The sequence below is a fragment of the Stenella coeruleoalba genome (assembly GCF_951394435.1).
Source record: "Stenella coeruleoalba genome assembly, chromosome: 2".
NCBI classification, from domain to species: Eukaryota; Metazoa; Chordata; class Mammalia; order Artiodactyla; family Delphinidae; genus Stenella; species Stenella coeruleoalba.
This window is the reverse complement of record NC_137147.1, coordinates 32,976,618-32,999,117: the sequence shown is the minus strand read 5'-3', so window position 1 is coordinate 32,999,117 and position 22,500 is coordinate 32,976,618. Positions and strand designations below refer to the sequence as shown.

Sequence of the window (22,500 nt, the reverse complement as noted above, 5' to 3'; positions counted from 1 at the left end):
GCAAGAAGTTGCCTAAATGATGGTATGGCTATGAGTAAGGAGACAAAGAAGAAGGAGAAGGAGAAGGAGAACGAGAAGAAGAATCAGTAAAGACTCCTCACCCTTTTAAGATGTGCATCAATTCCTTGAGTCTATCAGCTCTCATGTTTTGGTCTTTGGGACTCCTTCAGACCCTTAAAACTTGTTGAGGACCCCCAAAAGCCTTTGTTTATGTGGCTGTATCTGTTGTTAAATCCTGGGGTAGTCAGCCTCCAGGATAGCCCCCAGTGAGCCTTATCTCCCAGCATTCATGCCCCTGTGTAGTGAATCAGAGCTGGTCTGTGTGCAGACAGAAAATGGCAGAAGTGAGGATGTGTGATTTCAGAGGTTAGGCCTTAAAAGGGACTACAAGTTTCTACTTGGTCTCTTCTACTGTCCACTCTAGAGAAAGCCGGTCACCATATTTTGAGTACACTGGGAGAGACCTACGTGAAGAGGAACTGAGGCCCCTCTCGAGCCAGCCACAACTGGCTTAAGGCTACAACCTCTTGAGAGACCCTGAGCCAGAACAGCCCAGCCAAGCCACTCCTGAATTCCTCCTCCACAGCAACTCTGTGGGCTAACAAGTGACGATTGTGTGGTTTTTCTTAAATTTATTTTATTGAAGTATAGTTGATTTACAGTGTTGTATTTAATTTCTGCTGTACAGCAAAGTGATTCAGTTATACACATTCTTTTTCATATTCTTTGCCATTACGGTTTATCACAGGATATTGAATATAGTCCCCTGTGCTATACAGTAGGACCTTGCTGTTTATCCATTCTATATATATATATGCTATATATAGCATTGCACCTGCTAACCCCAAACTCCCAATCCATCCCTCTCCCACCCCTCCTTCCTCTTGGGAACCATCTTCCTCTGTTCTCTATGTCTGTGGGTCTGTTTCTGTTTCATAGATAAGTTCATTTGTATCATATTTTAGATTCCACATATAAGTGATATCATGTGGCATTTGTCTTTCTCTGTCTGACTTACTTCACTTAGTATGATAATCTCTAGGTCCATCCATGTTGCTACAAATGGCATTATTTCATTCTTTTTTTTACGGCTGAGTAGTATTCCAGCATATATATGTACCACATCTTCTTTATCCGTTTAGTGACAATTGTTTTAAGCCACTAGGTCTGGGAGTATTTTGCTACACAGTGATAGATATTTAAATCATTTACCATATTAAAAATTAAAACAGAAAACTGTTTAATAATTATTTGTTAATCCATTTAATATATGTTTATATGAAGAAATTCACATTTATTAATTCATAAAAACTGGTAACTTTGTTAATTTGTTTAAAATAACACAGTCTTACTGTAAAAACAACTGTGTTTTCCAAAACAAAAGAGAACAAACTTTAATGGGAAGAATGACAGTGTTTTACATTTTTGCAAATCCCTTTAATGTCTGGCTTAATAGAAGACAGCTGGATTCTCATATCTACTTCTGCATTCAATCAGCTGTGATAACGTTGTTTTGGTTGAAGTTTATGAAGGAAACCCAGCATCATATAGATACACAGCTGGAAAAGGGAGGAATATTTTTTAATAGCCTTCTTAGATAATTGTGGATACTCTTCCTTACACTATACCAGAACTCAATAAATGGTCGTTTATTAAAGGTTAGTTGCAGTGTGGAATCTGAAACTGTCTCAATGAACTCTTTGTACTTAGTTAGATTAAAATCTGTTTGGTCTGGGCTGCACTGAATGGATCTTTTGCCCATGCATGATTTTGTAATACCATGCATGGTCATTTGGAAAATATTGCTTCACTAAGTTATGCAGATCTGAGTTTGATCTATTTCATGATGAAAACTAAAAATTCACATTTGTTAATATCACCGCTGATCTCGTCAGAAACCTAAGTACTGAGAAGGTGTTAAGCTCACTGTGACAGATACAAGTTTTCAGAAATTCTAATTTTTGCTTGAAAACTTTTATTTTGACAACAAGCACTGTGCATTATCTCTCTTGAAGTGACAGGTTCAGCTTGTTCATTTTGGAGAAAGTGTCTCTAATAACCAAGTCTGAATAACCATGGGAATTTGGTCCTTTCGAGTAAACATGGTGTTTCATGAAAGTGGCCGGTTCAGCTCACAACTTAGACACTCTCACAAATGCTTTTTCTCCAAACAACCACTGTACCTCAGGGTGCACCAGCAGTGCGTTACGCTTGCTTTCCAGTTTGCCACACACGATAGTCAAAAGACCTGGACTTTGGGCAAAACTTCATAGAATTAATAATTTTTACTGCTTCATCTTGGACATGCTTAAGTGAAACCGATTTCCTCTTTTTTTTTTTCTGTCCTACGACTTAGCGGCAGTGAAGAATATGACAATTTTACCCAAATGTCAACACAGTAAGGCAGGCAAGTAACATCTTGGAATTATGGAAATAGTTTTGACCTTGCAGATACCTTCTTAGGGTCTCGGGGACCCCAGGGGTCCATAGAAGTCACTTTGAGACCCATTGCTTTAGGGAAATGGGTGTCACTCCAGCGTTTGTAGGTGAATGAGCTACATGCTAATGCATGCATGTGCCAGGTCTTTGTGTCAGGTTGTAATGGCCACCATTTGTTGCATAAGCTAGAAACATTGGCTTGTTAGATACCGGCTTATTCTTGTGGATGGACTAGACGAGACAGGTTCTTTATACAAGGGAGGTTAGGGTATTTTTATGCTTCTGTTTGCCCCTCTTATGAAAGGTATGTGGATGGGGGAGGAAGCTAGGTTCTGAGAAGTTCCTCGGATGATCAGCGTGGTATAATTAAGGTACACAAGGACGCTAACGCCTGCACCCCTTCCTTTATAACACTTTTCTTCTCTCCCTTTCATCCAATGAGCAGTGAAAGCTCAGTGGACTGCAGAAGGCGTCCTTTTCAGAGCAGTGGGGTCCTTCAAGCTCCAAGCCTGAAGTGGATAGAGGGCTCACTCACTCTGTCAGTGCTGCGATAAGGACGAGAGAAGCAGCAGGCCCGAGAGGCTGCATTTGTTCAAAAGGTCACGGCATCCATGAGGATTTTTATCATTGTGGAAGAGCTGTTGGCCTTGCCTCTCCTGAAGTCCTCAGCATTTCCTACAAAGTGGACTTAGAGCAAGACAGGGAGGGAGGGGGTTACTTTTCAGTCTATTTCAGTTCAGCTTTTTGCTGCAGACGTGCAGAGTAGGTTTGAACCCGCACCTGACTGGGCTCAGCTCTTTGGTGAGTGATTGTGTAGCTGTTCTGCCTGTGATCGCAGGCCCTGTCTGCGGGCGAGAAACAACGAGCAGTTGTGTCCGGAGCCCTGGGAATTGGAGACCTTTCCACATCTGTTCGCCTAGTCGGGGGCGGGAGGAAATCACCAAAACCTTCCAACACGGGGCCAGAGCCAGGGCGACAAAGGGGAAGCCTTAAGCCTCTGGCGACCCTGGGTCATATGACCACCCCATGGTCCTCCCCCAGCCCCTTTCATCCCCTCAGGTCCCCAACGCTCAGCCTTTTCATCATCCCCCAGGTCAGCAGATCAGGTTTATGTGAGTCGACCAGAAAGCTTATCAAACGAAGGCAGAAGCAGGTGTTTGAAAACCTCCTCCCCCCGCTGAAAGCTGGGTTGAACAAGGTTGTCAGTGTGGCTGAGGCCAGCATCCCACACTAATTGCGATTTCTTTCCTGGAGCTCTTTCCCTCTCCCTTTCCTCTCTTTCTGCTTTGGAACCCCTAGAGGTCTCTGGGAACCAGTCACTAAAACAAACCATTCAAAGAGCTAGGGATTTAGGGAAAAACAAAACTAAACTAAGAGATGTGACATCGTGAGCTGAACAGTGGCCTTTCTATGCCAGAGCCCAGGAACCACCATTCAGAGGCATCCAGAGGCTTCCATCCAGTGGCCTGCTGGAAGCAGTTCCTATGAGCTTGTGAGGATTGATGGCACATACCTTTTCCCGTCTTCAAAATCAGGAAGTCGTGTTGGTAGCTTGAATTGACCATGATGGGGATATTTACATCACAGAAATCACCAGGCTACGATCCAGACTTTCTCCCCTCCAAGACTAGTTGTTAAACATTTACCAGCACATTTACCAGCCTTCACTGTAGAGATTGTTGTTCAAGGTATGATTCTCAGAGCAATTATATCTGAATTTCCTAGGGAGAAAAGAAGGGAGGGGTGGGGGTATTGTTATTTAAAATGCAGATTTCCTGGTCAACCTGAACTAACTGAATCAGATTCTCTGGAGGGGGAGGCTGGGGAAATGCATTTTTAGTGAGGTTATTAATAAATTCGATAAAGTTTGAGACTTCAGGCTTAGGGAGTGGGAAAGAAGAGTGGGTGTACATCTGGCTTTTGGCATCTGGAAGGAACAGCTGGCTTCAGTCCCAGTTGGCCTGCGCATGGACAGCTGTTTTCCCTCGACATATAAACTTCATGACAGGAAAAGGAGGTGGGAACTCTGGGGTCTCATCTACCCACTGACAACATGACTGGTTCTGCCTTGGATCCCAGGATGTCTCCACATTCTAACCTTGAGACTTGGACCCAAGACAGCATGAGCAAATGCCCAGACATATGCATTAACATGAAGAAAGTCACACCATTCGTACCATCGATAGGGTCAGTGGATGCCCTACCTATGCAGAGGAGCCCAGGCAGGGCCCACAGTCAGTTTCTATATTAGATTGCCTAGGATAGTGTTTTTCTTGCAGATTTGTACAGGTGTTAGCAGAAGCTTTCCAGATATGACTTATAAAGCAAGGACCTTGTTTACTTTAGCCCACTGGACCTGGAAGAGAAGGTCCTTTAAAGAAGAAAGAAAAAGAGAAGAGAAGAGAAATCTTTCTTTCATCAGATGTGAAACAGAAACTTTGCAGAGGGCCCAACTCTGCTTCTGACCTGTTTTGCATCTACCTGGGGGAATAGTTCAGATTAATTTTCTCTGAGAACTTGACTGCATTTCCTAACAGTTCTTGGAGGTAGGTATTGGTGAGAAAGCAGAGACCAGACCAGATCACATGAAAACAGAGCTGGTAAGTGGAAGGGCTGAAGTTTGGACCCCAATTCTGATGACCAAAAAAACCAACGCATTTTCCTCCCAAGCCCAATGCAGTATTTTTTCTGCATGTGGTTGGAGCCGAGAGGAGCCCTTAATAGGCAACTGGGACGGTGACATTGGACATCTGAGCTCAAATTATTGTGAATTTCTAAACCATCAGAGCTCCTTATATCCTGATGCAAATTCAGAAACATAATCCAAAGCCACATGTAAGACTTTCAAGGTTATAAACTATTAAATTACAGACTATTAGATTATTGGCTATTAGATTATCCACTGGAATGGAAAATTGAGAGTCGACCACGTTGATGAGTATAATTTAGGCACTCCCCGTATCAGGCATTTAGGTTCTAAGCAGTCTATCAAGTTCATGATCAGGGCCTACATGTTTGTTCTAACTGTTCAGAGCTTTTATTAAATATGAAACTTCATCAAGTGGGAGGGGGAAGTGGCCAAATAACCTACTTCAGGAAAACAAGACGTGATGTCAAGTATCTTTTGTTGGATTTTATGGCCTTCTTCTCCCTAAAAACTCTCTGAGGACTTACTATGTGTCAGGCACTGGGCTGGGTGTAGGGAAGAACAGGAGGCAGATAGAACGCATCTCATGCTCATGAAGTTTACAGTCTATTGAGAGACAGATACTATACAAAAAAGTATGAAAATAAATATATGATTATACCTTGTCCAGTAGGCAACTGAATACCCAAATCAGGAGAGCACTTGGCTGGGGAGTTGGCAACACAGAAGCAGAGTGGAGCTCTCATCGGAGGGCCCAGGTGAGATAATTTAGGAATGTGTGTAAAAGGAGAGGCGAGGTGTGAGGCCTGCACCCGGGGCTGCCCGTATGGAACTCTCTTAGGCAGAGGAGAAGGCAGGAGTCCTGGAAGCCATTTGAAAAGAGCGGTCAGTTGCATTTAGGAGTGGTTGGCACACAAATACAGAAGTCAGAAAAGCAATTCAGGGCCCCCTGGACACGTGACTCCCACCTCCTCCTTTCCCATGAGCCAGGCAGGCTGTCTGTGGGCCAGTGAGTGGATGAAACTGGAACTCCCAGAATCTGAACAACTAGCCGTGTCCTGGGCTGTCCTTCATGACTCTATCATTTTCTCTTTCTTCCTCAGTCCCAAGCTCCTCGGCCCCTTGGAGACGCTAAGTGTGTAGATGTTAGGATGAAAGCAAGTAAACCAGTTCACACTGAGGTGTGAATGCTGTTTAACCAGCTAGTCCTCGGTGAGATATATCGTTGAACAAAGGCACAACTAAATCTCAAATCTGTGCACTTTCAGGAAACCTAGTATGTTTAAGGCAATGCGCCTGGACAGGAAGACATTTGGGGAGGGGGTGTCACTCTGCTCCCCCTCCAGCTTCCTTCCATTGTTCCTGCAGCAGTTTCGCTTCTTCCTCCACTCCCGAATCCCTAGTCTTGAAAAGCTCCATCATTTGCAGAGTGGATCCTTTGGCCCCATGGCCATGCCCCTGACGATTACGTTAGCTAATAACAGCTAGCGTTAACTGAGTACTCACTATGTGTAGGTACTAGCTCCAGCACTTTACACAAGGTGGACCTTGTTTAGATGTCACAGCAACCCTCTGAGGTTGGGCCACTGTCATCATTCTACAGGGGAGGCATGGAGGACTTGCCATGTGGGTCAGCTGCCTGTGGACACACAGACAGCAGGCTGAGATTTGAAATAGGGTCTTGCTTCCCAGACCACACTCAGGGAGGTAAATCTGAGACCCCGTGTTTGGGCTTGCTGTCCAAAGTATACAAAAGTGAACCGCATGGGCTTCCCTGGTGGCTCAGTGGTTGAGAGTCCGCCTGCCGATGCAGGGGACACGGGTTCGTGCCCCGGTCCGGGAAGATCCCACCTGCCGCGGAGCGGCTGGGCCCGTGAGCCATGGCCGCTGAGCCTGCGCGTCCGGAGCCTGTGCTCCGCAACGGGAGAGGCCACAACAGTGAGAGGCCCGCGTACAGCAAAAAAAAAAAAAAAAAAAAAAAAAAAAGAACCGCAGTTGGGTTCTCTGAGGCGGCTCTTACTATGCCTGGCTCAGTTTGGCCCTGTCCTGAGGTTTTACAGGAGGACAGCCCAGGCCAAGCCCATAATTTCTGATTACAAACAGAATGGGAATTCTGTGAGGTGTCAGCTTCTGTCTCTTAAGAGAGAGGACCAAAAAACGTCTCCTGAATTTTCTAGAATGAGGTTGAAGACACAGTCTTCTCAGGCCAAACCTCCTGGGTAGAGCTTGCAGTGACTGCAGAAGAATATGGAAACTCCCTTCAGCATTTCTGAGGTGTTCAGATTCTTCTCTCTCTGGAACAAAGCCTTCGGAAGGTTCCATCACCCTCCCTCTCCTGGCTCAGAGGCCAAGCTACACTTTATAAAACAACCCAGGAGCATCTGATCTGAAGCATGTACCGGCTCGTGTGGGCAAGACAGTAATTACCTCCAATTCCAGTTAGGAAAGCTGAAACCTGCCTTTTTCATGCCTCAAACAATTATGGAAGCGCCTTTTGAAGCTCTGGATAGAATAGAAAAGCAAAACAAACCAGAGCCAATTAGAGCCTGGGATTTGAGGATGGCTTAGTTTTGTGCAGCAGGACTCAGGAGGAACTGTGGGAGAGGGTCAGGGGTCACCCCAAACCTCCAGCTGCCAACTGACTTTGCCTGTGCCAAAAGGACCATTATTTTGTATTTAAAATCAAGGCTCTTCTCCCTGGCTCGGAAACGATTTGCAGGAACGGCCTCTTCATCAGCTGTGAAGACTCCCTGATTAGATAAGGCCTGGAATGCATTTGATGTTGAGCAAAACAGTTCTCTGACAGCTTTCCTTATGTGCCATTAAAATGTTTTTCCCTCAGCTCAAACTTAGTGAGAGAAACTGAATCCCCGGGGACTCTTTTCTTTTGGGGTGCATATTTGAGGAATTTATGTGGCCGTTGTGCCATTTGAGTTTTAAATTCTCCAGCCCTGAAGCTCTTCTGGACTTGGTGGTGGAATCTGGCCATCTGGGGGTAGGCTGGGTAACTACCGCAAAGCAGACTACCAGGCATGAGGTCAGAGGTCAGAGGTCAGCAAGCGGTCCTGGGGTGGAGTGGGAAGCATGAGGACTCAGGCTTCTCTGTAGAACCCAAGGACCATTCTGTGGTGTTCAACGCTGTGCCACAAAGTGCAGAGATGGAAGTGGAGATGGGGCATAGAGGTTTGAAGCTGGATTAGAATGGTCTTGGCCAAGATCTGTTCCTGAGAAAGATTGTCCAGGTGGCCTTTTGAATTAGTAGGATTGGGCTGACCATGAGGGCCACATGACACTGTCCTAGGAGGCTCCCCTTTTGAGTTTGGATTAGGGTAAACTGTGGGCACCAGAGAGCCCCAAGAGAACCTCCTCTTCTGTATTTGTGCCCCTATCCTAAGCTGAGAAGAGCAGCTTTCTCTTGGCCTTGGCATAGCTGCTCAGCTCTCCATCTGCCTGTCATCCACCCACTTGAAATGGGCCTTGAGGCCTCCCTTTGACTATAAGAAACAGCCCTTATGGGAACAGTATTCCTGTAGAGCAATACAGAAAGGAATTTTGCTTAGGAATGTGTCTGCTGCACTCAAGATTGTGTGAATATCAGTGTTCTGGAGATATCAGAACGGCTGGCTCTCTGACTGTAAGAGAAGAGGTTCATGTCTTATTAGGTCTTTTGATAATCATAACAGCCAAGATGTATCACAGCTTTCCCAAGTACCATGCACTGTTCTAAGGGCTTTGTGTGGTCACTCATCTACTCCTTACTCCAGCCCTGTGAGGTAGGTGCTATTATTATCCTGATGGTGCAGATGAGGAAACTGAGACAAGGAGAGGTCAAGTAACCTGCCCAAAATCACACAGGGAATTAGCACTGCTCATAATGGACCAACAGAGAAAGCTACTGCCATGATCCTGGAATGGCTTCAAAGCACTGAAAAATTAAATAATAATAATCATATTAAGATGCTTAAAATTTAAAAATCCAACCTTTTCAGCCTGGGCAGACTAAAAGTATATGGATGGGGTAAACCCTGAGCAGGTAACCCAGTAGATGTTGGAATTAGAAGCCTCGCTCCTGTACACTCCTGAAGGAGCTGTGTCAAGACCAAGAAATATAAGCACATTGCAAGTACTACACTCACTACCCTAGAAGGGAGACGGGTGACACACGCCCACAGGCTCAAGCTGCTTTTGAAAAAAGTGCGCCTAACATCCAAAGCACATGATTAAGAAATGTTCTAGATACATCTAAGTTCTGACTGGAAGTAGAAATATTGATGCTCTAGACTTTGAGTTCTTTGCGTCTTCTCAAGAAGATGGGTGCTTCTGTAGCTCTTTAAGCACCATTTATGTGATTTCCCAACCTTTTCTCTGAGGTAGACCCCCGGCGAGTCTTCTCCAGCTAGCAGCAGAGACTGCCAGCTGCTTAGCAGGCTCTCAGTTGGGCTGTGAAATACCGTGATCGGGGTTCTCAGCTCTTCCATTTGGGTCCTACGGTAGGCAGAATAATGGCCTCACAATGATGTCTAGGTCCTAATCCCTGGAACCTGTGAATATGTTATATTATATGGCAAGGGAGAATTAAGGAAGCAGTTGAAATTAAGGTTGCCAGTCAGTTGACTTTAAAATAGTAGCAGCCTGGGTTATACAGGTGGGCCCAATGTAATCACAGGGTCCTTAAATGGGGAAGAGGGAAGCGGAAGAATCAGAGTCAGAGTGATGTGATATGAGAAAGGTTTTGATGGGTCGTTGCTGGCTTTGAAGGTGGGAGGGGGCCACAAGCCAAGAAATGTGGGCAGCCTTTTGAAGCTGAGAAAGGAAGAAAATGAATTTTCCCCTAGAATCTCTAGAAAGGAACACGGCCCTTCCAACATCTTGATTTTAACACAGCGAGACCTGTGTCAGACTTTTGACCTCCTGAACTGTAAGATAATAAATTTGTATTGCTTTAAGCCACTACATTTGTGGTAATTTGTTACAGCAGCCACAGAAAACTAATCCAGGGCCTGGTAGACAGCTACAACGTGAAAGACAACAAACTCCTCCAAAGGTCCATGAACTGGTGGTGGAAAACGTTGATGGCCACCTCAGCATTTTCCTGACGACTGTCTGGAAACTCTCACTGCGCCCCTGGCCAATTACAATCTACATGTGCGCACTCCAGCCATCAGAGTTTTCCCTGGATGGGGCCTCTTCTCAACTAGGGATGTTCCATTTCTGGGCAGTGTTGCCAGGGCTTTTCCCCAGTGTGGTCCGTAAACCCTGTGGTGCTACAGTGAGCTGCTCTTCACATGCATCCAAAATTCCAAACACTTCTGGCCAGCTCAAGGTTTGGGGGATTCTTTTCTCCCCTTCCAAATAGCCAGCCACAACTTCTCTGAGATGTAGAATATGGAATTAACATGACAGAACCTTGATATGCTAAGTGTCGGTGGACAACCTGAGCCACCCTTGGATTAGAGAAGCTATATGTTGCAAAATTTGTGATTTTCTCCAATCTTCCACTATTCCTTTCACATGAACATCCAACGCAAACTTGTGAGCTGGGTTAAGAAACTAGAATTCCTGGGATTCTGGCTCAGCCTCTTACTAGCTCTGTGACATTAGGCGAGTTATTTAAATTCATTGTGCTTCATCTCTTATCTGTAAAATGAGGAAAATACATGAGTTAATATAGGTAAAGTGCTTAGATTACTGCCTGTCACATGTTCAGTGCTATTTAAGAGTTATTTGCTGTTATTATTACTGTTTGTGCTCTGGTTGTTATTGTTATTAAATGGGTCCCAAACATTAGGGGCAAGTCATTTGGCACATCGGGAAAACCAGCTTCTTCACGGTTTGCCATGTATTATACTGCCGGCAATTGAGATGAATTACCACCGCACAGAGTGTGGAAGCTCAGGTGTGTAACATCCTCTTTGAAAACTTTTCTTCTCACAAACATCTCCTTCAGGAAGCAGGCTCTTGTATGCCAGGGTCAGATGAGTAATTGTTAGGAAAGACAAAGCCCTGTGCTTAGAGTTATGCAAAGGTTGTGGAGAGGGGGCATCTCAGTTGCTGACTCACGCCTGCTGGCAACCCAGCCTGATTCAACCAGGAGCTCAGAGCTCACCACTCAGAGGCTCTCAGCTCACTGTGTGGGCAACCAGGAGCCCTGACATTTAGGCCTCTTTGTTCTTCAACACTTAGCTCATCAGTCCCCAAAAGTGGTGATGGAGAAGGGAGAAGATTTGCCAGTTTTCAGCCAGAAAGCACCCCCTGTCCGCAGGACACTGCTTGCATTGGCCAGAGACCACTCATAATTAACTGCCCCTTCTGGATGTGGCAACCAGCCTGTCCTGGTGACCATGTGACCTGGGTCTGTGCAGAGGTAGCAGGCTCTTAGTGGCTACTTAGGGGCTGCTGTAGGATGCTTCAGCCTGTGACTCACCCAAGAGAGAAGTTCCTGGGCAGATAAGGGCTCAAGAGAGAAGAAAGTTACATCTGCACAAAGCTTCAATTATAAAGCACAATACTAACAGTGAAAGGCAAAAATGCTGCATGCTCTGGTATCATGCAGACTGAAAACAGAACCGGGATTCCTGACTTTCTCTTACCTTGATCCCCATAAAAGATGTTTGAATTACAATATTTTAGCGTGCTAAACCCATCAGAACAGCTGCCTGAGCTAACCTGGGAACCTAGACAAGTTAGATTCTTGACCTCCAGCATACAGGAGAAGGAGAGAAAGAAGGAGAGGAGGGAAAGAACAACCTCCTTCTGCTTTCTGTTCTGGCCATTTGGAGCCCAGGAGCCAGCTGAGCTGATGTCAGACCCAGGCACCCCAACTCCCAGGAGTCCCAGGAGAGCACCAGGAGCCAGGGAGATGCCTGTGTCTCAGAGAAGCAGCACCTGGTAAGAGAAAAACACTACGCTGCACAGTCAGACACACCCAAACGTGTGTTCTTGTTCCTCCTCTTACTGGGTGTTGTTTAGACAAGTTACATAACCTCTCTGCAAACACGAGAAACTGCCTTGTACCTGTTGGTATTAGAAGGACTGTAAATACCAAGAGCACATTGGACGTTCAGTAGGCGAGCAGCAGATATTCTTATTATTAAATATAACAACCACTTGGGCCAAAGACCACCTAATTTATAGTCATCTAACTGGAAGAAAACTACAAGTCATCAGCTAATATATGTTCACGTAGAAAAACATCTAGAAGGAAACTCATGAAAGTTTTAATAAAGATTGTTTCTAGGCAATGGGATTATGAAGAGATATTTTTGTTTTCTTTATACTCTTTTGTATTTTCCAAATTTTGATGACAAATATCTGAACTTTTCAAAACATTACTGTTTAAAAAGTCATCAATCCCAGCTTCCTGGCTCCAGTCATACGATATTTGCACTAAACCATCCAAATCCAGAGTTGTTCAACCTATTGCTAAAGCCATGGGGATAGACTCATGTAGAGAATTCCTTCTTCTGCACCATGCACCCTGAATGCAGCTCAACCCCCAAAAGGTTTTTAGCCCATCATAACCTTGCTAAACTATTTAAGAGAAAAACTTTAGCTATTGAGAACTATGTCACCCATCACATTTCCTGTCTTTTGCCTTCAGCTGCCAAGAAGCCTTGAACAAATTTAATGCTCAATTACAGTAGCGATTAACTCAGGTTTTATAATTATGTTCCCTTCCTCCGCTATGGTTCAAACTTCTCTTTTTCTTATTCATCTAACTTATTGTACACATGTCTGTTATTGTAAACTATCTCAAGAATACTTTGAAAGTTGGATATAGATCATAAAGTACAAACAAAATTAATGAATTTTTACCAGATCTGTTGTAAGAACCTATGATCAGCCTGCTAAAATTCATATTACTAAGCATCTTGATCAGTAAGTACCAGGAGGGGGGCATGAAGAGTACTAAGGAGAAAGTCTCTGAGTCCAGGTACCATATTTAGTGGGAAAAGAATTCTGACTACAAATATGGATTTGTTTGAAACTAAATATTTACCTTTTAAAATGATTGTTTGATAATCATACTAATATGTACTGTGAGCATCTACTGGGTGTCAAACACTGTTTCAAACTTTATCCCATCAATCTTATGAGGTAGGTATTATCATTTCTAATTGATGAATGAGAAAACTGAGGCTCAAGCAAGTTAGAAAACTTTCCCCCAATCTCCCAGCTATTAAGTGGTGGGTCTGTGGTTAACACCCTGGTCTGTACAACTCTAAATAATTCAGCAAATGCTTCAGCAAATGAAGCTAATTTTCTTTTTCTAGGTGAATTAATGTTGAAATGGTAAACAAGGCTGAAGCTGTATTTGGCTGAACTTCAAATCCAGAAGCAGTACAAGAAGCTCCTGTGGAGTAAGAGGGACTAAATTGCTCCAAGCATGGTAGATGACTGGATTTAGGCTCATGGCTTAAAATTAAGCACCGAAGTAGAACTTTCTCATTAGGGAAAGGAGGTTGAAAAAAAGATGCATGTGACACTACCTAGGACTGCTTCCATGAAACTGTAAGCCTTTGGATGAAGGAGGAAGTAGTCACAGCTCAGCAGCCAGAAACCAGGATGCTTCCACTACTCAGGGAGAGATCACTAATATCATGGCTAGGCAGATCTCAAGCCATCACTTGGTTCTGAACCAGAGACCTCTATAAAACCTCTAGGATAGAAAAGATCAGGAGAAAGAGAGTAAAAGGCCAGCCCACTCAAATTGGCATCCAAGCAAAGATATTCAACACCAGGAAAAACAGTCAACAAAATTAACATCTGTTAGATGAATTTTGTCCAAAAGAAATTAATAGAACAATCTGACAAAAACTTTAAATTAAGTGTGTTAAAATATTCAAAGAGGAATAACATCTATTTTTAAAAGAAAATTGTGAAACAAAGCAGGCATAAATGAAACAAGAACTGGTAAATATAAAAGGAACCAAGTGGAAAGGTAAAATCTTTACATAGAATAAACTCTAGACAGGACATGGATGAAGAGGGGATTAGCAAATGGGAAGGTAGTATTTAAGAAATCACCCAAAATGCAGCCCAGAGTCAGAGTTAAGGCTGTGGAAGATAGATTGAGAAGCTCCAATTTATGTCTAGTAAGAGTTCTGGAAGAAACTTGAGGGGATGGTGAAGAATCAACATTTGAAAAGATATTAACTGAGAAAATGCACTTTGAATACTGAGCAGGATAAATAAAAATAAATCAACATCTATATATTTTGTAGTGAAACTACAGAATCTCAAGGATTAAAAAAAGACAATATTGAAAGTTACCAGAAGAGAGGTTACTTGTTAAGGAATAACAATTGCATTGATAATAGACACCTCAGTAGCAACAATAGATTGCAGAAGACAGTGGGATGATATCTTCAAAGATCTAAGAGAAAAAAAATTGTTAATCTAGAGTTTTATACCTAGCTAAACTGGCACTTTAAAGTGAGTTAAAAATAAAGGAATTTTTAGAAGTAAAATAAAATGAAGTTTGTCAGCCTTGGATCTTCACTAAAAGTACCATTAAAGGATGTATTATAACATGAAGAAAACTGAATCCTGAGTAGGGTATACAAATCAAGAATTTATAGTGGGCACAGAAGTAAATTGATTAAAATACACTTCAACAGATTATAAAGATAACTAAACCTGGAGTTTAAAATAAAGGTTAAAACAAAATATTAATCAAGATAATATGATGGGAGAGGGAGTGTTCATTAGATAGTTAAAATGTGCTAAGATTTTTGCCTGTTCAGAGGAGGATAAGATATGGAAAATCTTTATACTTTCAAACATTTGCAATTAAATGTAGATGGTAAAACTTTAGGGTGAAACTGAATAGAACTTCAATCTATAGCTTCCAAACCAACAAAGAGGAAAATATGGAATACAGAACACCTTACCAATATAAGAGAAGGCAAGAAAGGAGAAAAAAAAATGAAGAAACAAAGAAGGAAGATAAATAGAATAAATAAAATGGAAGAAATAAATCAAATATAATACTAACCACAATAAGTGTAAGTGGATTAAATGTACCTACTAAAAATTAGAGATTGTCAGATAGGCATTTTTAAAGTATCCAGCTATGGGCTGATTTCAAAAGACACACCTAGGCCAAACCACACAGAAACTTAGAAATAAATAGATGGCAAATGATATACCAGGAAATACTAACCAAAAGAAAGGTCAGGTCAGAGTATTAATAACAGACAAAAAGAATATAGGGCAATATACATTAAAGGAGATAAAGAGGAAGTCATAATGGTAAAAGGAACTCTACATCAAGAAGACATAATAATCATGAACCTGCATGCCTCTAAAAACATGAACTCAAAACCTTGAAATATATAAAATAAAAACTGAGAGAATTACAAATATACAATCATTGTAGGAGATTTAAATTCATTTTTACAAAGACACTTATTAAGAACTTAAAAGATATAACTACAAACTGACCCTTTACTCAAAATTCAACAATAAAGGATACATATTCTTTTTTAAGAAAACATTGAACATTTACATAAACTGACATAATAGGCCACAAAAGGGGTCTCAACAAATTTTTAAGAACTGCTAAGAATTAAATAAGAAAAAGTCAATAAAAAATAGTTTAAAATATGTTTGGAGGGGCTTCCATGGTGGCGCAGTGGTTGAGAGTCCGCCTGCCGATGCAGGGGACACGGGTTTGTGCCCCGGTCCGGGAAGATCCCACATGCCGTGGAGCAGCTGGGCCTGTGAGCCATGGCCACTGAGCCTGCACGTCTGGAGCCTGTGCTCCGCAATGGGAGAGGCCACAACAGTGAGAGGCCCAGGTACCGCAAAAAAAAAAAAAAAAAAAAAAGTTTGGAAACCAGGCTCCTAAGTAGTTCGTATGTTAAAATAGAAACAATGAAGTCATATATCAAAGCTTGAGGACAAAGCTAAAGCAGTACTTCAGAGAGAAATTTATAATCTTAAAAATCATTAACAAAAAAATAGAGTGAATACAAGGGAGTTAAATATTTAAATCTAGAAACAAGGAAACCAACAGATTAAGTCCAGAAAAAGCAGAGAACAAAATAATACAGTTCAGAAATTAATGGAAAAGAAACAGAGAAGCAAACAAAAAAAATGGAGTCAACAAGTCCAGAAGCTGATTATTTGAAATTACTAGTTAAACAGATAAAACTCGGTAAGACTGCTCGAGAAACTAAGACAAAAACATAATAAATAATATTAAGGATTAAAAAGACACCATGACTCATAACTACAGATATAGTTGTGATGAAAAAAATTAGAATAAAGTAGGATGAGCAACTTTATGAACAACTCTATAAACAACTTAATGCCAATGGATGAAATCAATAATTTTTAGAAAAATAAAATTTCAAAATTCAATCAATGATAATTAATTGGAAAATTCAAATCTGTCAGAAACCCATGAAGGAACTAAATCACTCTTCAAAACCTTCCACTCAAATGACATTGGGCCTAGGTGGTTTTGCAGGAATGCTTTACCAATCAAGCAAGGAACAGCTAACTTCTATATAATACAAACTATCATAGAGTGTAGAAAAAGAGGGAAAATACCCAATTTATGAGGCTAGTATGAATTTGATATGAAGTCTAAGGCTATACAATTGTAGATTAGTCTGTTACAAATATAGATGAAAAATTCCTAAATAAAATATTACCAGAGATGATGATGGTGTGTGTGTGTGTATTTTAAAAATCTTCTGTTGAAATTTCTCTTACAAATTGAAGGATTACCCAACATCAGAAGCTGCTACTATAATACGCCACTGTAATAAATTAAAATAGAACAGGTTTATGATCCTTTACAGATGCAGGAAAGTCATTAGATAGAATCCAAAGTTCCTTTGCTATAAACACTCAGTAAACTAAGAATAGGTGGGAACTTCCTTAATTTGATAAAGAATATATAACAAATACCTTTATAAACAAAACACTCAGTGGTAAAACCTAAACTGTATTCTCATTAAAATCAGATAAAAAAGGATCATGATACCTACTATCACCCCTATTATTCAATACCATTCTGGAAATTGTACCAGTGCAATGGGAAGAGAAAGAGAATAAGATATAAGAATTGGGCTTTCCCGGTGGCGCAGTGGTTGAGAGTCTGCCTGCCAATGCAGGGGACGCGGGTTCATGCCCCGGTCCAGGAGGATCCCACATGCCATGGAGCGGCTGGGCCCATGGCCATGGCCGCTGAGTCTGCGTGTCTGGAGCCTGTGCCCCGCAACGGGAGAGGCCACAACAGTGAGAGGCCCGTGTACCACAAAAAAAAAAAAAAAAAAAAAAAAGATATAAGAATTGGAAAGGGAAGAGACAAAGCTATTTTCCTTAAAGATAATAAGATTGTTTACACAGAAAATCCATAGTATAGGAAAGTTATTTTAAATAATTAGAGAGTTCACCAGGTTTGCTGAATACAACATCAATATAGAAATTGCCAGAGGCCAGTGGGGAGAGAGGGATGAATCGGCAGAGCACAGAGGATTTTTAGGGCAGTGAAACTGTTCCATATGGTACTATAATGATGGATTCATGTCATTTGTCTAAACTCAAACCATTATGTATTTATACAACACCAAAGGGAACCGTAGTGCAAACAGTGGGCTTTGAGGGATAAATGATGTATCGATGTGGGTTCATCAATTGTAACAAATGTACCACTCTGGCGGGAGATGTTGATGATGCCAGAGACTATGCATGTATGGAGGCAGGGGAATATCTGTGTACCTTCTGATCAATTTTGCCGTGAATCTGAAACTTCTCCAAAAATAAAGTCTAAAAAGTCAGCAGCATTTCATATACACTAGGTAAAACTAATTAGAATGGAGACAGAGAATAGGATGGTAGCTGGAGTAGAATGTTGTATCGGAAAGGAAGGTTTTTAAAGACAAGAGATACCTGGGCACTTTGTTGCTGATGCTGATAGAATGACTCAGTAGAGTGGAAGAAACTGATAATGCAGATAAGGGAGGGGGATGACCTCAGGAACAAAGTCCTTGAGACATCAAGAGAAGATGGCCTCCAAAACCCAAGTAGAGGGTTTTGGCTTTAATAGGAAGAGGGACACTTCCCTCATTAGAGAGGGAAGACAAATACTACACCATACTTTTGCAGATGTCACTATGGGGAGATGAGAGAGTTTCTGTCTGATTATTTCTATTTCTCAATGAGACAAGAGTTGAGACCTTCAGCTGAAAGTAGGTGATCACTGGAGATTTGAGAGGAAGAAGAGATATGAAGAGTGATCTTGGAAAAATTAGAATGAACTTACTAGGGAAGCAATGTAGGATTTCTGGGCAATATTGAGTACTCATCTGAGAACTGCAGTAGTCATGGATTTAAAGTGTGATCAGTCAACTCAGTATATTATTCTCTCCAGTAGTTGGGTTTGTTCAGCTTGGGGTTGTGCTAGACAAGTTTGGCTTGAGGAGAGAGGGGCAAAGGAGTAGAGGATATTTGTAGTATATGTAGGCAATGTTTACAATAATGGGCCATAAAATTGATGATGGGTAAAGAGACAAACAAGGACATGAGAGAAGGTGATAAATAGAACAAAACAGAGCAAAACAAAACAAAACAAATAATAAATGAGCAGGTGAGCTTAATTGACTGGAGGAGAAATGCTAGAAAAAGTTAACAGGAAAGATTAAACTGGTGGTTAGATCACATGACAAATGAAATCTACACTTGAAAGGTTGTGATGACAAGTCTAGGCTATGGCCATTTTAAAGTAACTGAGGAAGGTGGAAGAACAGATCATTGGACGTGAGGGGGCCAAGGAACTCAGGATGTTAAAGTCATGAAGAATGGTGACAGACATAGGGGTGAAAGGGAGGAGAATGTATTGGGTGTTCCAGTGTCCAATAAATGAGTGACGGGGAGGTTGTTGATGACAGCTACAAAATGCGAGAAGAGTTACAGAGTCTGAGGAATAGCTGTGGTTTGTATAGGATGAGGAGGAGAAAGGGTACAAAAGCAGTGGGAATCAAGGAAATCAGCTTCTTTATCTTCAGGCTCTGGGATATGTGGACAGTGAGAGAGAAAGCATAACTCACTTTTGAGTGCAATGGGAAGAATCACATCCTCAGGGCCAAACGGGTTTCCGTTAAGGCACCAAATGAACGGAATGTTTAAAGCAGAGGATAAGGATTTAAAGGAGTTCTGGAAAATTTGGTGGAATAGGTGGATATTAGGTCAGATAATAATAATTGGGTCAGATATTAATAACAGCACCAACATCATTAATTCTCTCTGCCCTCACTCCCACTCCCACTAGCATGTAAACTTCATGAGGGTAGGGATCTTTGTCTATTTTGTTTACTGATATATCCCAAGGACCAGAGCAGCACCTGGAACGTCATAGATGCTCAATAAATATTTGTTGAATGAATAATGGTACCTAATATTTGCTGAGTGCTAATGTCAGAGTATGCTAAGCATTTACACGTCTTGTTATTATTACCCTGTTTTACAGATCAGGGCGTTGAGGCACAGAGAGGTTAAATAACCTGCCTAACTAAGGTCATAGGGCTAGCAAGTGGTAAAGCTGAAGTTCAAACACACTCTAGCTGTAGTTTGGCCCTAGAGCCCCTGTCTTCTTAACCTTTAAACTACTCCACCTCCTGTGGTTGGTGGACATACAGAAAAATATCAAGATAAGGGCCCCTGATGTCATATACTCTTGTCCATCTCTCACAGTGACCCAAGCACTTTCTGCTATCAGTTCCTCATCCTTTTCATTTCCTTCCTCCATACCTTCACCTACCCACCCCCACACCCCCACTTATCTCCCATCTTCATTATTCTTCCTCCCACCTGGCAAACCTTCGGCCTTTTCCACTAACTTTGTTCAAGGGCAGTCAGGTGCGTTGGAACCTGGTTTCTAAGCGTGTGATATTGACACATCAATCTCTCAGCAGGCCTTAGGCTCACCAGGCTGACTCACTGTCATACTGCTTCCAACTACATACTCATTCTGGGGGTGCCCTTTGAAGTGCCGAGAGTCTGGTGGCCATTTTTTGAACAACTCATACTATGAAGTGAAAAACTAAATGAACATTCCAGCATTTCAGGAAAACCAAGAAAGAAACTGAATATGTGTAACTGGGTAAAGGAAACCTGGGAGAGTGCCACTGTTTTTGTGTGAAGCCTCTATACTGTTTTTGTGTGAATGTCAAGGTATATGGAAAGTCTCAATAAACACTGGATACATTGGACTGAAAGTCAGTACCCATGGTGCATTGGGTATGATAATAAATGGACACGATGACTTGTGTCCATTAAGGTTGTTTGGCTGCATGCAACAGAAACACCTCTGGCTAACATAAGCCAAAGGGAGTTTAAGAGAAGGATGAAGGGGGCCCACGGGCTTGAGGGAAGACTGGAGACCCAGTCCCAAAAATGGAAAAGAAGCAATCAAGCTCTGGAATCTAGGAAGTAAGAACCACAAGCAGGGTCACAAAAGTCTGGGTAGGGTACTCCACTCAGACGGGACGACATTCCTAACATTCCCATTCTCTTTGTCCCTCTGCTCAAAACTCATATGCCAGTGAGGAAGAAACTGATTGGCCTAACTTGGACCACAAATCTCATGATAATCAGCTCTATCCACAGACTGTATTCTATGGGGAAGAGATTATCCCCCCATTTTCCCCAGGGGAAATGGGTGCTAGGCATTCTAACACAACCAACTCCCACAATTCCCAACTCCTCCATGGGTATTTAAGAAGATACAAAACCTTATCTCCTCTCTAGCTATGCTTTCAGAGTCAGTCCTGGCTTGGTCTAAATAGAAAGATATCTTTGAGTATCAGGCCAAGTATGCTTTGACATGATTATCAATATCAAACAATATTTCTTTGGAAGGAACTCTTAAATTTACTGTCACGTCAATGCTTCCTCGTATACCAAGTTACCCTTTGTACAATTTTGTCTCCCCCTGTGGTCTGAAGTTATTTTTCCTTAAGTCTTTAAAAATAAAATTCCTGACTTGTTATTGATTTCGATGTTTATGGAAATTTTTAATATTTCCTTCCTCTTTTAAATAGTCTTTTCCCTTTGCCAGTTTTCCCACTGGTTTTCTTTCATTAAAAATCAGGACCCAACATTTCTAGAATAACTATCACAGGAAGAGCACCTGTGCCCCTAAAAAGAGATCCTGCTTTAATGTTGATTAAAAGTGGTTGCTATGTTTTGGGTAAAGAGCCATGAATCACTGAAATCCACAGAATTTTTGGTTTAGTTTTATTTATTTCTGCAATAGCCTTTAAGATCAGTGTGATAAGAGACTCATCCCAAAAAATGGTTGGAAAAGAGGGAGGACCCTCAATGAAAAGTACTATCATTTCAATTCTTATTGACTTAGCACATATCTTGGGGTAATATAGATTTTTTAATGACATGTTGAGTGAGATCTTCATATATCTGTTCCCTTTGATAAAAGTTGTGTCTGTGGCAGTTATTATTTTCTTATCCTTTTTATTTCTCTATTTAGTTACTATTTTTAAAGTATTTTCACTGCATAATCTCATTTTATTTCTCAAATGAGTTGGTTAGAAAAGGTATTTTGTCCCCATTTGATTCACGTAGAAACCGATTCATCAGAAGATTGTGACCTACCCACAGTCACATAGCTAGTTAGTTATAAAACCAGGCCAAGAATCAAGATATCTTCACTTCTGGGCATTTGATTATTGAAGTCAGGGATCTCAAATTGATGCCAGTACTGCATTTAGATCTGATAAGGGAGACTCCTGGCTTGAACCCCACGTTTTAAAGGACCTCATTCTGGCCCTTGTCTAACCCCATGGACCGAAGAGATGTGACCACCCTGAGCCCATGCTCCTCCTTCTAGACCACACTCTGGGTCTCCAAGCCTATTTGGGTCTGTCCTCCCAAGGGCAGACTGCACCCTTGATGTGGGTACCACTAAGCTAGAGGGACAGTCAAGGAGTGGCCATTTGAGATACAGGGGTAGAGCCAGAACTTGGACTTGTGGGCTGGAGTGTCCATGCGGGTGTATGAGGCCCCTGGCAATGCAGGACGGAGCCAGGAGTAGGAAGGTAAGGGCTGGGGACTGGGAACCAGCTCTCACCCTGCTGCCCCATTTCTGTAAGGCGCGCCAAGGTATCCCGAAACTCTGAATTCACACCTGGCTTCCAGGTCATTAGGAAGGCATGTTTTTTCATTGTAAGCAGACAGAACGTATTTTAACAGTTAGTGAGCTTGATTTATACCTTTTCAATATTTAGACATGTGATGCGTGGACCTCCATTGTACTTTTGGCCCAGGCCCTGCGAATTTGAGGGGTGGGCTTGCACTATGCTAACATATTTTGTTTGGCTAGCATGCTGGTTTTTTTTTTTCTTAACATATTGAATTAGTCTCCAACATTAGCAATTGGGAGA

The 22,500-nt window shown here is 41.9% G+C and overlaps 1 protein-coding gene across 3 annotated transcripts in view; it reads left to right on the top strand.

Annotated features, from left to right (window-relative positions):
• RAD51B (RAD51 paralog B) overlaps window positions 1-22,500 on the top strand; it is a 687,571-nt gene that overhangs the window by 645,817 nt on the left and 19,254 nt on the right. The gene's annotated exons all lie outside the window — the stretch shown is intronic.